Genomic DNA, 16,810 nt, shown 5'->3' with positions numbered 1-16,810 from the left:
GGATGCGAGGGGCGGAAGGTGGCAGGGCAAGCCTGGAAGACCTCCCAGAGGAGGCAAGCCTCGAGCATTCCGACGGGAATCAGACTTGAGTGAATGTGAGGCCGACTGCGGGTGTGGACGTGCACACTGCTCCTGAACTCACTTGCTGGGCCAGGCGCTCCATCTGCTGCAGGACGGGCACAGCAGGGTGCCGCGCTGGGGACGGAGGAGTCAGGATGACTCTGGCCTTGGGGCACCAGAGGCAGGAGGAGGCCCATCAGTCAGCGGGAGTGTTAAGTCCTGAGGCCGCTCGCAGCCGTCAGTGGAGTCCCAGGGTCCTCTCAGGCAGGGAGGGTCTCCAGAGGTGAGCGGCACAGAGGCCCAGGGGCCGCACGGTGCAGCTGTGGGGCGTGTTTGGCTCAACCAAGTGAAGATGCTGACCTGGTGGGGGGGCTGTGACACGCAGGCCAGGGCTGTGGGTCCCCATCGGGAGGGAGCCAAGGCTTCCAGGACTGGGCCTGAGGGTGGAGGGGTCCACTAGAGAGCAGGAGGCTGCAGAGGGCTGAGGGGGCCGGTGGGCGCTGGGGGGTGCTCTGGTGGGACGGGGTGACGGGTACAGCTGGAAGAAGCCCTGCTGTGGGTCCTCAGGACATGGCCCCCAGAGAGCCCCCGGACCAGCTCCTCCTGCCTGGGAGCTTCATTTCTGACTCCCAGAGGGAAGTTCTAACCAGACACAATGTTCCTCAGAGAAGTGACCGCACAAGAGAGCACTGAAGGCCTGCAGGGGACCCCGAACGCGAGACCTGCCTTCCCACTGCGGCTCCATGGCAGGTCCCCAGGTCCTGTCCCCGTGGCCCAGTCGCCTGCTGGACCAAGTCTGCAGGGTGGGCCGAGGCTGCACCTGCCAGGCCTGCCCCTCGCCAGCTAACGGGCAGCCAGGACCATGCCAGCCGAGCCTTCCCTGGGGTGGTGCGGAACATTCCAGACCTCAGACGGGCTCTGCCTGGGCTCCTTCTCCAGCTCTCGTCCGTGGGGGTCTGTCTTCTCTTTCTGCAGCCACGGGTCAGCAGGCTGCTCCCTTTCAGGAGACGTTCACCGCGCCCTCGCAGAGAGCAGGTGAGAGGCGGACGCTGCTGCTCCGCCCTGGGCTGCTGGGAGCAGGGCATGGCTGGCAGAGAGCACGCCCGGTGTTTCCCGCTGATTCAGTTTCCTGCCAAGAAAAATTAACCGGAGCTGCCCTGCCCCTCTCCTGGGGCCAACATGCTGCCCCTCAGCCTGCTGGAAACTGTAGCCCCCCCAGTCGTTAGGCTGACCCCAGAGGAAGGCATCTTCTCCGCGGCTCATTGGCCGGGCTGGGGGTTCTGTTGGGTCCCTGATCAGGTGATTTGCTAAGTGGATTGGGGTCCAGGGTTCCTGCTTTGGGTACAGACCTTTGAGGTCTCCTCGGGCGCATCCAAGAGAAGAGGGGGCTTGGGGTGGCAGAACCCACAGGACGGGACCACAGCAGGACTCAGAGGCAGCTCTTCTTCCTCCCCTAGTGGGTGAGGCCCTTCACTGTCATGCAAACTGTGACTTTCCCATGCCTTTGACAGGGCCAGACACGTGTGCCCGCCTCTCTCGGGCACAGAGAGCAGAGGGGGTTCTGCACAGGTCGATGACCCCGGCGGGCTCCAGCTTGGAGGCCCAAGCCATGTGACAGGAGGTTTTTAGGGCACCCCACACAACCTCTGGTGGGAGGGCCCGGGGCTCTGTGTGGTCCTGGAAGCACTGAGTGTGACTCTACACGGAGCCCAAGGCCAAACTCACTCCAAACGCCGATTCAGCAACGGCTCCTGGGCCACGAGAGGCCAGAGGTCAGGTAGGCTGGGAGGCAACATTGTACGGTCCTTCCCCAGGGGCAGCAGTGCAGGAGCTGTGGGGCGGGTGCCAGCCCGTCACCTCCTGTGGGACCACATGGCTGGCACGTGTGACAACAGGAGCACCCGGCCTCGGGGGTGAGTGTGGGCTCCGGCACAGGCAGATACCCTGGGCTGGGAAACAGCCCACCAGGCTGTGTGGCTTGAGCCAGCTCCCTGCCTCAGCCACACGTCACAAAATGAAGAGCAGATTGCTACCCAGGAGAGTTGTGAGGGTCAACTGGAGAGACCCCAGCCATGGTGCCCTGGGCCTCTGGAGTCCTGGAGCCTCCCCAGGGGGCTTTAGTGGGCAGAGGGCAAGCCCTGTGCAAGAACACAGAAGAAGACAGAGCCTGCTGGGCAGGGGCAGTGGGGCCAGATGCCAGCTCTCCCAGCCCCAGGTCCCACTGGTCAGGGCCCAGCCAGGGGGGGCTGGCCCCAGGACCTGGACAGACCTTGCAGAAGAGCACTGCAGTTGGAGAGACACTGCCAAGTCCAGAGCTCAGGGGCAGAGACGGGGCCAGGTGAAGAACTGGCCTGGGCTCGTCACCACCTCCCGCCACCCTGGTGTCCCAGAGACGGCGTTTCCCTGATAATGTTGCGACTGCAGAAGACAATTAATTTAGGGGCCCCATTGGAAAGGCTTTCCAAACCCGTGTTCTTCCTTCACATCCCAAGCCACCCTCTCTCCTCTGTTCTGGTGGCCAGTCTCTCCTGAGCCTCCGTGACTGAGAGGCCCTGGCTGGGTCCCTCCACCGACCGTCTTGATGGGAAGCGCGGGGGCTGGTGGCTGTGTGTGGCAGTCTCTTCTGATAATACTGGTGCCCAGGAGACCTTGACCCCAGAGTGTCTGGATGGAGGGAGGACTTCTTGTTTCTGTGGCTTGGTTCTTGAACTTTCTGGCTATGCTTCTCTTTCCAGAATAGACCATGAGACGCTGCCACCTCTAGGTGGCGCCCAGGCGCCCGCCTGCTCCAGCCTCTGCAGAGGGTGGCCGCCTGTCTCCAGTTCTGGATGCTCTTTCAGTGGAAAGGGGACTTTGGGGTGAGTCTGACAGTCTGTGTCTTTAAAGGATCGTCATATTCATCTCAGACACTGGGTTCATGGGTGTACCGTTCAGGATTCCTGTGTTCTCGTCACATCCTCCCTGTTTGTTGAGGCTTGCTTTAGGGCTCACATGGTAAACACTCCAAGTGTTCTTCAAAATACTGTGGATCCTGTTGTTGCTTCGAGAATTCTCCAGAATGGTCAAGCTGACCGAGTCGCGAAGTCTTCCATGTCACTGTCGATTCTCGGTCCGTGCTCTACCAGTGATTGACAGGAGGGTATGGAAGGCTCTGAGAACCACAGTCTATTTCTCCCTGCAGGTCTACAGGCTTCTCGATGTGTTCCGATGTGACAATACCGTGCTGAGCGTTGAGGGCTGTCATGTCCTCCAGACGCACCCACCTCCCACCGTGAGCTACTGGGCTGCACCCCAGGGGAACTCTGAAATCTGCTTTCTCTGACATCAGTGCAGTGTTTCCGGCTTCTGGCTGATCAGTGATGGCATAGGGCACATCTATTTCTGTCCTTTTACTTTTAATCTAGTTGTGTCTTTATATATAAACTGGGTTTTTACTTTTATCCATTCTGGCGCTACCTGCATTTTAATTGAAGAATTTGGACAATTTGTGTTTCATACACTTATTGACATAGTGCAGTTTGTCTACCATCCTGATGTCTGTTTTCTACTCTACCGTCGGTCCTGTGTTGTCCCTTCTGGCCCTCTTTAGACTAAATCGTTGTTTTGAATCCATCTTATTCCCTTATATGGCTTATCAGCTGTAGTTGTTTAGTTACATCCTAGTATCTCATACTGTGTTGTTATTTTGTTTAAGCAAACAATTTTATTATAAAAAGGGATGTAAATAATAAGAAAGACCTGACTGTCCTTACTCATGTGGCCACTGTTTCTGGTCCCTTGTGAGGACTCACGTTTCCATTTGGAGCTGTTTTTCTTCTAGAAGACTTCCTTGAACATTCCTATAGTGTGACACTGCTATATAAATCCTTTCAGCTTTTGTTGAAAGATAAAAGAAAAATAACAGGTTTTGTTCTCCTTGGTTTGGGGGTGACATTATCGTCAGGTATAAAGTCTTAGGTTGTAGTGTTTGCCTTTGTAACTGAGCACGTTCTCCCACCGGCTTCTTGCCTGTACCATTTTTAATGAGGACCTGCCCGCGGGCTGTCACTGCTCCTCTGTATACAAAGTGTCATCGAAAGATCTTTCTGCCCATCGCTGGTTCTGAGAGATTCTGCTTGCCATGCCCCTGGTCAGTTCCCTTTGTGTGGTTTTCTCATAAATTAAAGCTGACTGAGCTTCTTGGGTGCACGAGTTTATAGTTTTCACCAAGTTTTGGGGGAAATGACCATTATTACGTCCTTGAAGACGCATGTGTCTCGTGCTCCTCTGCCCCGTTCCCTCCGTGGGCCCCGGTGACACATGTTAGGCCACCCGATGTCACTTAGACCTCACCGGCGCTCTTTTCTCTAAAAATCCCTTTTCCTCTCTTCTCCTTTTACCTAGTTTCCGTTGCTATGCATTCAAGTTCACTAACGTTTTCTTCTGCAACGTGTAATCTGCTATTAATCCATCCCGGGTGTTTTTAATTTCATACATTATAGTTTTCATCTCTAGAAGTTCAATTTGTCCTTTTAATATCTTCCACTCTTTACGGAACTTTCGGAACATATGGAGCACAGTCATGGTGACTTTTAATTTCTTTGTCTGCTAATTCTAACATCTGCACCAGTTCTGGCTCTGCTTTGATTGATTGGTTTTTCTCCTCATTAAAGGTCCTATTTTTCTGTTTCTTTGCTTGGTAGTCTTTGATTGGTTGCCAGAAACTGTGGATTTCATCTTGTTGGGCGCTGGGTGTTTTTATATTTCTGCAAATATTCCTGAGATTTGCTCCGGGATGCAGTTGAGTTTCTCGATCCTCTTGAGTCTTGCTTTGACGGTTTGTTAGGTAGGACCAGAGCCTCATTTAATCTAGAAGGGTTTTGCGTGTTGTTGAGACAAGCCCCGAGTGCCCTCCCTGATCCCCGCAGGGTTCAGCCTGCCTGGTAGTGACGGGACTCTCCAAGGCCTACGTGAAAGCTGGGCACCCTTTCCTCTCTTCAAGGTGATGGGGGGCAGCTTCCTCCCACGATGCCTGGGGCGAGCCTCTTGTCCTCTGGGAGGTTCTCTGAGGGTTCCTCAAACTCCCTGCTGGAGGGCTCAGCTGGCTCCGCCAGGGCCTCCGCCCAGGGCTGTGTCCTGAAAACGCAAGGCTGTCAGGGGGCTGCCAAGGGCCACCTGGTTTCTTTACTGTCCCACTGGGGTCCCCGTCCTCAGGGCTCTGATCACTGTTGTTTCTTATGATGGGTCTGGTTCTGTTCATTGCCGTTTCAGGAGGAAGGGCAAGTTTGGTCCCTACTGTTCATCTGTGCCAGGGCGGAGGTGACGAGGTCTTTGCCTGGGGCTCTCCCTCCCCCGCGTGCTCCCTGCCTCAGGGCTGTGTCCTGAGGGTTCCTGGGTTCCTGGGATGGTGCTGGCCCTTGGCAGGTGCTGAGGGCTGTGGGCCTCATGAATATGTGCCAACAGGAGTAACTGGGGCGGAGCTGGGCGTAGAGGGCTGTTCACGAGCTCCCGGAGCGAGCAGAACTGCTGCCTCCTGCATGTATTTGTGCACGAGTCTTGCTTCTCACAACGACAATCACCAGGCCGAGGGACCCCTAATCCCACCTCACAGACCCCAAGGCTGACCGACCTGCAGCCCGAGGCTCTAGCAGTGTGGCTGGATGAAGGATCCACACTGGGACAAGCACCCCTGGGCGGAGCAGACCTGGGGTAGTCTGCACCCCACGGGCCTGCGTGGCCCCAGCAGCACAAGGCCTTGGTTCAGGGGCTGCCCACTGACCACCAACAGCACCGGGTGGTGACTGACTGTGGGACAGCTGAATAAGGCACCAGCCTGCAGGACGGCCCCCCTCAGTGTTTCCAGGTCACTCAGGAAAGGGAGGCAGCCGGGAAGTCAAAGCAGGAACGGAGGGAGGGGCCTGGAAGATGCACCTGGATAAAGAGACAGTGTGACTGCCTGGGAGACAGCTCTCTCCAGGGCCTCAGGAGCAGCTGGCCAGGGCCAGGGTCAGGGCCAGGGTCACGGCACTTTAGGAAGCTCTCAGTCCCCACAGGGCGGCTCACTAGGGGCTGTGCCTGAGGAGCCAGGACCAGGCTGATGGCAGGGGCTTCCGAGCAGCGGCGTCAGGGAAGCCTCAAGAGCAGATATCAGCCTTGAAGAGAGGATCACACCTGCTACAGGACGCAGGAGCCTGTTCCCACCCAGAGGACTGACTGCACTGTTGGACAAGGGACAGTGGGCTGGGACACAGGGCACAAATGAGCCCATAGAGTGGGTCAAGGCAGAAGTACCAAGACAGAGGAAGAGCGTGCTTGGGAAAGGGGCTGTGACGGCCAGCTTCTCATCACTGTGACAACACGCCTGAGGAAAGCATCGGAAAGGAGGAGAGGTTCATTTTGTTCACGGTTTCAGAGGTTTCTGTTCACGGTTAACTGACTCCATTGCTTGGACCTAATGGGAGACAGAACCCCATGGTGGCAGGGCATAGCAGGGGAGCTGCTCAGATAGTGGCAGCCAGGAAGGAGAGAGAGATGGAGAGAGAGAAGGAGAGAGAGAGAGAGAGGGAGGGAGGGAGAGACATGGAGAGATGGAGAGAGAGAGAGAGGGAGGGAGAGAAAGAGAGGGAAGGAGAGAAAGAGAGGGAAGGAGAGAGAGGGAGGGAGAGACAGAGGGGAGGGGAGGGAGGGGAGAGAGGGAGGGAGAGACATGGAGAGATGGGGAGAGAGAGAGGGGAAGGGAGAGACAGGGAGAGATGGGGAGAGAGAGAGGGAGGGAGAGAAAGAGAGGGAAGGAGAGAAAGAGAGGGAGGGAGAGACAGAGAGGGAAGGAGAGAAAGAGAGGGAAGGAGAGAGAGGGAGGGAGAGAGAGAGGGAGGGAGAGAGGGAGAGGAGGGGAGGGAGGGGAGAGGGAGGGAGAGACATGGAGAGATGAGGAGACAGAGAGGGAAGGAGAGAAAGAGAGGGAAGGAGAGAGAGAAAGAGAGGGAGAGAGAGAGAGGGAGGGGGAGATGGAGGCAGGGTAGTGACCCCTAAGGCATGTCCCCAGGTGCACTCTCTCCAGCCAGGCCCCACCTCCTGCAGTCCCCACCACCTCTCAATAGTCCCTGCAGCTGTGAGTCCCTGGATGGGTTGACCCCCTGATGAGGTCGCTTCGCTAACCCTCCCCTGAACAGGCTGCAGGGGACCAGCCTTCAACACAGGAGCGTCGGGGCGGGTGGGGGGGCGGGGGAGGGACAGTCCACTCCCAAATCATAACATGAGCCTTTTCCCCCTTTTCATGGTGACTTTGCCCATTTCTGATCTGGTGACAGAGAGAGTCTCTGACAGTCGGTAGGTGGCAGGTCACCTCTGGTGACTCTGAGCTCCTGGTGGCATGCGCCAGAGGCCCTGGAGCAGAGGGGGGCGTGAGCCGAGCTGTTTAACCCTGCGCGCTCCCGCCCAGATCCCGTGCCCTGTAATCAACAGGAGGCTGGGCCAGGTGCCGCGGTCAGTGTTGCTGCCCCGTGGTCCAGCACCTGTGAGCTGGACTTTAGGGCTGGAGTCTGAGCCCAGAGAAGACCCCGGAGAGACCTGGGAGAGAATGGCCACTGGGTGAAGATTGGGCTCTGCCCCGCCCGATGGCACAGCCCGCGGCGCCACTGCCCTCTGGTGGCCACGCGGCAAGCAGATGGCTCCCAAGGCAGGACCCTGATCCACACTGTGCAGGACAGAGCTGTGCTCCGTCCCCAGGACTCAGTGTGTGCCCTCGCCCGCAGCAGGGACCCAAGGAGGCACTCTGTGGTGCTCCCCTCTGTCACTGGGATAAGGGGAGCGTTGGATCATGCTTATGATTTGATCTTGGAACTGTAGATCAGGATTGAAAAATCACAAGGTGTCGGGGCTGAACAGCATCCCGGGGATGATTGTATTGAAGTCACTCTTTTGTAAAACTCTGGGGAGATGGAGACCAGAGAGGTGGAGTGACGTGCCCAAGATCAAACAGCAGATTGCCGGTGGCTCTGCTGCCCGCTGCGTGGTCTGATAGTCAGACATCAGGAGACCGAAGGACGCTGGTGGAGGGAGGAGGTTGGGCCCTAATGGTCCCCTGGACGTGTGTCACTGTTGCTGTCTCTGTCCACCCCCTTCCTGAGCAGGGACAGTCTCTTTCACAAGCCTGGGGTCAGGCCCTTGGAGGAGGACAAGGAAGGCCCCAGCCAGGTCCCAGCAAGAGCAGGGCCAGGGCCAGGGCCAGGGACCTGGACGCTCCATAGCCAGTGCTCTGTGCAGCTCTGGCCACTTCTCCTCAACAGAGGGCCCAGTCGGACGGCCTGTGGCCTGGGCTCCTGAGATCTCCTGTGTTTTCATTCTGGTCAAATACATGGACAGTGCCCCTCTGCGTCTGCCCCCGCACCCAGCTCCACCCACCTCGGCCTCTGGCCTCCTCCCAGACCTCGCCCACGGGCACGACTCCCTCCTCAGCCCGGCGGCACCGCCCTGCTCCCCGTCTCCACGAGCCAGGGGTCCCTGCCTGTGGCTCCCTGCTGGCCGAGCATGGGTCTTCCTCTGTCACGGCACTGCTCAGAGTCCCTCCTCCCAAGGCCACCCAGCGTTGCATGGTGTGGCTGCGTCAACCGGGCTTCTCTGTCCACCTGCCCTGGACGCTGGTGTCTCCGCAGCTCATGGACTTCGCTGAGTCCTGGCACTGAGCACTGTCCCTCTGCAGGTAGCACGGCCCTCATGAGGTTGGGAGCCGAGCTGGAGTCCTCCTGCCCACGCCGGCTGGGGTCCCCTGGAACACAGCTTGCAGTTGGTTGACAGCCGGTGGCTGTCACCCAGGGTCACTAGAGTTGGGCGCATCCTGGATCCCTTCCTTACTCCAGTGGAGCTCTCTGGACCTGGGGCCATGCTTAGGCAGCAACCCTGGGCCAGATGCCATTTGAAATTTGGGATTGAATTCAGAAGGATTAGGAAACCGAAATGTCTTTTCAATTGATCTAAAAGCATAGAAAAGGTTCTGTTTTAACTAAAAGGACTATTCTCAAATGGAAAGCTCCCACCAAATGCACCAGGCAGAAACATCATCAGAGAGCTTGGGTGACGCTGTCCTGTGACCTGAAGTTCTCCTGCTGGGGCCGTCAGGAGGAAGGCCAGGAGGCACTGTGTGGCTGTCAGATCACCTGCATCCTGTGCCATTCTCTGGCTCTCCAGGCTCAGAGCTCCATAAACACTATAAAACCACTGTTGTAACACTGTGCTCATTCTGAAGTCGTCTCCAAACACCCCTAACCTGTCACCTCACTTTCCAGCCAGGGAAGCAATGCCAAGGATGAGATTTTGAAATTAATTACTGGTTGAAATTCATGCCGAGGAGAGGATATCATGGAGTCATACGCGTTGGTTGTGGCCCCCCAGTGGTGTCTGCAGCCCTCGGGTCCCAGAGCCTTGGCTCTTCCTGTGGTGGCATTCACACAGCCAGGCTGCTCCCGGTCCTGACTGTCGCGGGCCTCCAGGCTCAGCCAGCTGCTGCCTTCCAGGGCTCAGAGCTGCAGGTAAAGCCTCCTCTTCTTTCCTCACAAAGGCGGGATCCCCTGTGCGGCACAGCTGTGTGCAAGCAGGGAGCCAGCCGGCGGCCAGGCCACCCGACAGGAGTGCACCTCGCCCTCCAGCCACCAGCAGCAGAGCTCTGCAAACCCAGCACGCAGAGGGTCACCTCAGTGCAGCCCAGCTCCTCAAGTAGCCGAGAGACGGGAAAGGCAACGGGAAGCCCACTTCCAGTCCCAAGAGCGAAGCGAGCCGTTATTCCCTTTTTACGAACTCTAGCAAACCGCTTCAGAAAACGAAAGTGCAGAAAAGAAACATGTCCCAGGACCAGGGCACCCTGTGGAGGTGGCCACAGCGGATCCGCTGGCTGAAGCCTGCGGCGTTTTAGGCTCTAGCTGTGATGAATTAGGGCAGGATTTTTTTCAACAAAATTCCAGTTTTTGTGCCTAAATGGTATTATATCTCAGCCTTTCAGAACACATTTTTTTAAACTGAAAATGTGTTCTGTTAGCAGTTCCTTGCAATTTCTAATAAACCCAATATAGACCATTTTGTAGTTAATGGAATTCTTTCTTTAATTACTTTTAAATTCTGACCTATTTGAGCTCCTAGAAACCTAACATTGCTAAGTTAACCGGAAAGAAATTCCCTCTTTATAGCAGCTAGGAAGGCACCAAAGACTTATCAAGCAATTTCACATTTAATTTAAAATAAAACTAATTTTAAAATCATGCAGGAAAGGGCACTATGTAAACCACAGGCTTCTCTCTGTGTGTCGGGTGTTCCACACTCTCACGTGCAAAGATCCCAGTAAAGAAAACCTCGGAGGGGACCAGCAAATCTGACGCCAGGTAGGTATGAGTCCATCCCACCGTCTTGTCTTCAATAAAAAGCCCCAAACCACTGCTCTATGAAGCTCTCGTTACTGCTCCTAGCGGGTAGCGATGATGCAATTCTGTGGCAAAGGACACAGTAGACCTCCTGCCTTCCCACCTTGGGGCAGCGATCTCGACACAGCATGGAGACAGTGTGGGTGAAATGCTTGTCTGTGGCTTCCAGGCCTGTCTCAACTTGTCTGATAAAGGAGAAGGACAGAAGCCTTTTTCATCTGCGATTTTCTTAAGCTATAAAGCATTTTGATAAATCTGTATTAAATTGGCAACAGAAACAGTATTCTCTATCTCTGAACATGTCTAGATGGAGAACCACTCCTTTTCTCTAACTGTGAAGCACATAGACTTTTACTCATCATCTAAACCACCTTACTCCAGGTACACAGACACAGCGCTGCAAAGCAGGACGTCTTCCTAAAATACAAGCCCACGGCGTATAAACAATAAATGTGCTTGGCCCATTAGAACTTGTTATAGGAAAAAGACTTCCTAAAGAGTTGGGCTTGGGACCGGGGTCCTGTCCCTACGCTTTGTGTCCTGAGAAAACAACGTGACAGTGAACACCTAAAGACGCTGATTTGACACAATCTTCCACTTGACATTGACCATTGGGGGTAAAGATGAACACACTCACCCACACCCAGCCTGACCTTTGCAGGTAAGTGGGCTGCACACTCGCTCTTGGTGCCACAGTCCAGGCCGCGGCCAGCCAGCGCCTGCTGCTCAGACCCGAGTGCCTGACTGGACCTGCCATGTCCTGGGTGCCTGACCACAGCAGGCTGCACAGTGTGATTTTTTCCTGTGAGTGCTCCAGACAGATTTATGACCGTGACACACCTGGCTGTCCCCACCCAGACACCTCTGCCCGGTCGTCTCTGTCTTTGAGGGAGCACGAGTCTGTGTTCTTCCTCCGAGCTCGTTACTGGTTGGCCACCCGAGCCAAGGTCAGGGGCAGGGGCTCCCCTCGCAAAGCCTGCAGGTGTGTGGCCTGCTGTCCAGCCCCAGCACAGGAACCCAGCCTAGGGTCCCAGGTAATTAGCAGGGTCTCCCTTCCTCCTTTAATCAGCGGCTAACACCTCCTCCCTCTTGAGTGTCACAGGGAGCACTCTCACATGAAGGATGTGCTCTTGAAATAATTAAAGAAAAATCCTCTGCTTAGTAACAAACATGAAATCCATCATTATTCAATACAGAGGAATTTTGTGTTATTGTAACGAAACATGGGGCTTGGTCCTATTCCCTGTGCTTGATTCTGGTTGTGGGATTTTTTTTTTTTTTCTTGGACAAAGCAATTCCTCTGTACAAGGAAACATTGTATCTTTTGTTTATTTTCATCCATCTGATCTGAGACAAAATACACAAACTCTCTTACCCAAAAGCAATCAGTCGTGCTCTTGTTTTAGAAAATGGCTGCACGTATAGATTTTAAAAAGGGGATATTCCTCCACACTGACTGAAGGTTGAGTCATAAACATGACTTAGAGGTCATTTTCCTCCAGCAAATAACCGTAATTCTCTTGAAATCTAGCTCTTTTGCGTAATTAAAGTGACTTATTTATCCGAGGACTTGAATGCACTTTAACATTTTAAAAGCCCTTAGCGTCTGGGTGAAGTCTGACATTCGGAGCCTGGGGTCGCTAGTGTCACTCATGCCACCTCACCAGGTCCCTCCAGGCACTTTGGTGCTCCTTGATGGTGGTTTTAAAGCCACAGGCCCAGGGGGGAGCAGGGCGGTCCGTGCTCCTCGGGGCTGGGGCTTTTTGGGTCGGGTGTTCTCCCCGAGACGAGTGCCAATGGCTGATTTCTCCCAGTGAGGCCGAGCGGGGGTCTCTGAGCGGGGTCTCAGGGAGGGGGTCTCCGAGCGTGTTTATTGATACAGAATGTTGGAGCTGACAGACGGGCCTCTGCTCTGAGGGAGCGGCTAGCTGTGCAAATCTTATGGAATGTGGCCTTCCCGACTTTAAAGGGAAGGGAGGTCGCCATGGCAACGGCACATGGGGGCTGGAGATGGGGGCTCCCCTTGAGAGCTCAAAGGCCAGCAGAATTTTAAGCATTTGCAACTTGAAAAAGACGGAGAGGAAATCTCCACCACTCTGCCAAATGTGTCTGCAGACGTGGGACTTGCAGAGGTTCTCCAGAAAGATCCAAATAAACACAGCTAGGAGCCCGACGACCGAAGCCAAGGGGCGAAACCAGCTCAAGACACTGCAGTCCTGGCCCCCTCCAGGGAGGAGGGCGACACGCGGCTGCTGAAGGTCCAGGGGGGTCTGGGAAAAGGCGGTAGTGAGTGGACAAGTGTCCCGGTCCCGCCTTCCACTCCTGGCCCCAGGCCCTGCTGTCGCTCACTGGAGAAGGCTGGGACCCAAAGCAGCCCAGACACCCAGCTGAGTGTCATTCAGAGCCCCACAGCCTGGCAGAGCCATCAACAGCTGGCTCATGGTGCCCAACATGCCACAGGTCACCTGGAATCCCACATCGCCCTCATAAACCAAGGAGAAACAGGTGCAAAGATGACTCCAGGTGGACGTGACTCGTGGTCAAGGTGTCTGCAAGAGGACGGCCGACGGCCTGTGTGTACATAAGTGGGGCGACCCAGACCCACACAAGACCCGTGGCCCAGCCCCCTCTCCAGGATCTAAGAAGCTGAGGGTGGGACGGACTGAGGGTCTGTGCATGCTGCCTCTGGTGCCTGGGTGGCCCCGCAGCAGCTGGACAGTGACCTGGAGCCTCTGCAGGGCTCAGAGGGACAGTTCAGGCAGTAGACGTCAGTGGACACAAATGCTGCAGATATTCCCCTGGAAACGACAGGCAGCAGTGGGGGGTGCCCGCGGCCGGCTCCACGCCTCTCCTGGCTGTGTGGATGTTCATGCAGAGAGAGGGCAATGCCCACCAGAAAGCAGCTGCTATTCTGGGTCCTTGCAGGGAGGTTAGGTGGCCTCTGCACGTGGGCACACGCCAGACGCGACCATACTGCAGTGCAGGGACGCACGAGGCTCAGCTGTTTAAACACAGGTGTTTCCAGGAGATAGGGTGCTCCAGATTCAGGTCCCCAGACCCCAACCTCCTACAGGAAGGCCGGGCAGGGGGACGCTCTGGAGAGCCCCAGGGCTTGGCTTGGCCCCCACAGGACTGCAAACTAGCTGCGACCTCGGGTGACTCACTTTGCCTCCCAGAGCCTCTGCTTTCATTCCCACAAAGTGGGTCTAAGAAAACCTCTCCACCTGCAAGGACGGGCAGGAGAGGGAGGGACAAAGGGGGTTTCCACAAATGACCCCCATTCCCTTCTGATCGATAAAAATGACACGAGGCTCCCATAAGGTACTTAAGAATAAACCGACACAAGGAGAAATCCAGGCAGCACCCACGGCCTCCTGCGTGCCGGGTGCTGTCCCTGCCCACCTCTCCACCCACTGCCCCCACCCTCGCGGGGCTCCCTGGGGCGGGCAGTATCGCCATCTGCCTTGGTGGCCAGGAATCAAAGCCTTAGGCCAGGACAGTATATGAAGTCCCTCGGCTGCCAGGGCACGGCCAGGATGTGACCCAGAGCCAACCCCTCCTACAGTCACACCAGGGTTTCTCCCAGTGGTGGCCACACAGCGGCAAAGTCCACTGGATGCGGGGGCACCTTGGTAAAAGCAGGGAGGACTCTGCAGACCCCCCAGTGAGCATGCACTGATTCGCCTTTTGTTTAGTTTTAAGTCATCTTAGTGATGTTTATTGTGCTGTTCACTTGGTGAGGACATCACGAGGCAGCTCAAGGCCGAGTGTGTGAGACCCTCCCTTGGGGACCTCGGTGTTATCTGATGAGCATCTCCCTTCCCCGGCCGCGGGGGGTGCAGCTGAGCAAATGAGTGAGCCACCGTCCCCCAGCCCTCAGGCCAGCTCTCCTCCGGCCCCAAAGCATGGCCCTTCTTTGATAACCGTGGATGTGCCCTTGGATCCTGGCTCAGTGCAGAGGTGAACGCGGCTGCAGGTGGGCTCTGGAGGAGTCTGCACACCGGCTCTGCGTGTGCCCAGGACGGACGTCACACGGTGCGGCAAGGAGAGCTTGGAGATGCTGCGCGGGACCGCCTGGCCGTGCTGGCGTGCTGTGGGCAGAGGCCCCGTCCCGGCCTCCTGTGCCCCGCTGGCTGCCCTGGCCGGCTGGTCTGCTGAGGCCTCCGCACTAAGCCAGATCGCCCGAGCCTCTCCCCCTGACGGTGACTCTGCTCCTCTGGAGAGGGGCTGCAGCTCAGCCTGGGTGGGCACCGCAGGACGGGGGCTGCGAAGTGCCTGTTGGCAGAGGCGGAACTCTTGGGTGGCTTCTGAAGGCAATTTTGTGAATTAGCGTTGCTGGCACTGGACACACGCATTCTTTCTGCGGTTCGTTCCCACATTCTGAGCAGACTCCGCGTGGTGGCTGGAAGGTAACCGTGAGAACCTTCTTCCACACAAGCTTTTAAACACGGCTCCTTTTCCATGAGCCTCTGCCCGTGGCCTCCTGGCGGGGGCACGGGGATAGCCCAGGGACGTTAGTGGAGGAAGTCGGTGGACTTATTTTGTGATGCGGGCAGCTGGACAACGGTGTGCTTTTGTTGCAACCAAAAAAAAAAAAACCTTTTGCCAGTGTGAAGGGTGCCTGGGGACAGCTGGGGACGCAGTGGTTTCCACATGGGGAGTCCAGCAGCGGGAGGGTGGGGCCCTGTGGCAGTCACGGCACACGTCTCTTTCTCTTCCACTGATTGAGTGACCGTCTCAGGAGGCCTCAGCTTCGGCCAGGCTGTGGGTGCACACTGTCCTCTGCTCCCCAGCCAGACTCCCCCTTCTGGGAGCCAGTGTAGGCCGGCTGCCCGGGCCTGGGGGGCAGCCTGAGACCTGCAGGCCCAACCAGATCCCTGCCAGGAGCCCGGGGGGCACCGCCTGGCCGAGGCCCCATCTTGTGAAAGACAACACGTAGGACAGAGGGTGGAGTGGACACCTGAGAAGGAAGAGACGAGAGACAGGCCCAGGAGTGCTGGCCTCTCCTCCTGGAACCAGCCCTTGCGGACTCAGCTCCGGTCCACAGTGGACACCGCCCAGCGGGGTCTGTTCTCTGTGCTCACCAGCCCTGTGTGGACCCCTGGCCCACCCTGCCCAGCGTGTCCTGGGCAACACGAGGGCCCTGTCTGCTTGGGAGCCACACTGGCTTTCCAAGGTGCTCTTACAACTTGGCTCTGATCTCACACGGTTTCCTCGGCCATCTCGCACCGAGACACCCCGAGGGACGCATGTGAATGTGGGCGAGTCCCAGCGCGTCACAGGGAGGGTCCCACTCGGGAGTCCCCTTGGCCGTCTGGGGCTGCACCTCTACAGTTTCAGTCACCGACTCTGGAAGGCAGGTACAGGGGCCGGTGCTGCCCGCAGGGTGTCTTGAGGAAGGGCCAGGAGGCGGGAGCGGCACTGGCACTAAGCGCCCAGTCCTGGTGGCCGCGTTTCATCCCTGGCTATTATTGTGCCTGATTCACAAACCACACCTCAGGGCAGGCACAACCCTGCGGTAGGTATCCCATGTCCACTGGGGCCACTTCACGCGGGTGTAACCTCGCAGATGCCATGGGGTCCCCCGTGTGAGGGGCAGGGGTGGCCAGCGCCCTGGGAGCCAGCCTCTGAAGTATGAGGGATCTGAATCCCCCCAGTTCTCTCCCTCTCTCTCTCTCCCTCTCCCTCTCTCTCTCTCTCCCTCTCCCTCTCTCTCCCTCTCTCCCTCTCTCCCTCTCCCTCTCCCTCCCTCTCCCTTTCCCTCCCTCCCTCTCCCTCTCCCTCTCCCTCTCCCTCCCTCTCCCTTTCCCTCCCTCCCCCTCTCCCTCCCTCTCCCTCCCCCTCTCCCTCTCTCCCTCCCTCTCTCCCTCTCTCTCTCCCTCTCTCCCTCTCTCCCTCTCCCTCTCCCTCCCTCTCCCTCTCTCTCTCTCCCTCTCTCTCCCTCTCTCCCTCTCTCCCTCCCCCTCTCCCTCCCTCTCCCTCTCTCTCTCCCTCTCCCCCTCTCCCTCTCCCTCCCTCTCCCTCTCCCTCCCTCCCTCTCCCTCTCCCCCTCCCCCTCCCCCCCCCTCTCTCACAGTAAAGGCATATTACTTTTGTACGGGAGACTGTAACCTCCACAGCCAGTGGGATGGGATCCCAGGGATGGAGGATCCAGACCCCACCGGCCTGCTGCACCCTCCGCCCGTCTCTCGGGAGCTCTCTGTGGCCCCGGAGTGGAGTGCAGGCCCTGGCCCAGGCCTGGGTTTGGTCCCCAGCACAGGAGACAGACAGATACGCATCCCGATGTCCCGGGAGAAAATCCAGGCCAGCATGACGGAGAAGCTGACTGGCGTGGACCGTGGGTCCCTTGAAGCCCAGGCCAG

This window comes from Marmota flaviventris, chromosome 11, assembly GCF_047511675.1.
Source record: "Marmota flaviventris isolate mMarFla1 chromosome 11, mMarFla1.hap1, whole genome shotgun sequence".
In the NCBI taxonomy this organism is placed as follows: Eukaryota; Metazoa; Chordata; class Mammalia; order Rodentia; family Sciuridae; genus Marmota; species Marmota flaviventris.
The sequence above is the reverse complement of the archived record's forward strand: the minus strand, read 5'-3'. Positions refer to the sequence as shown.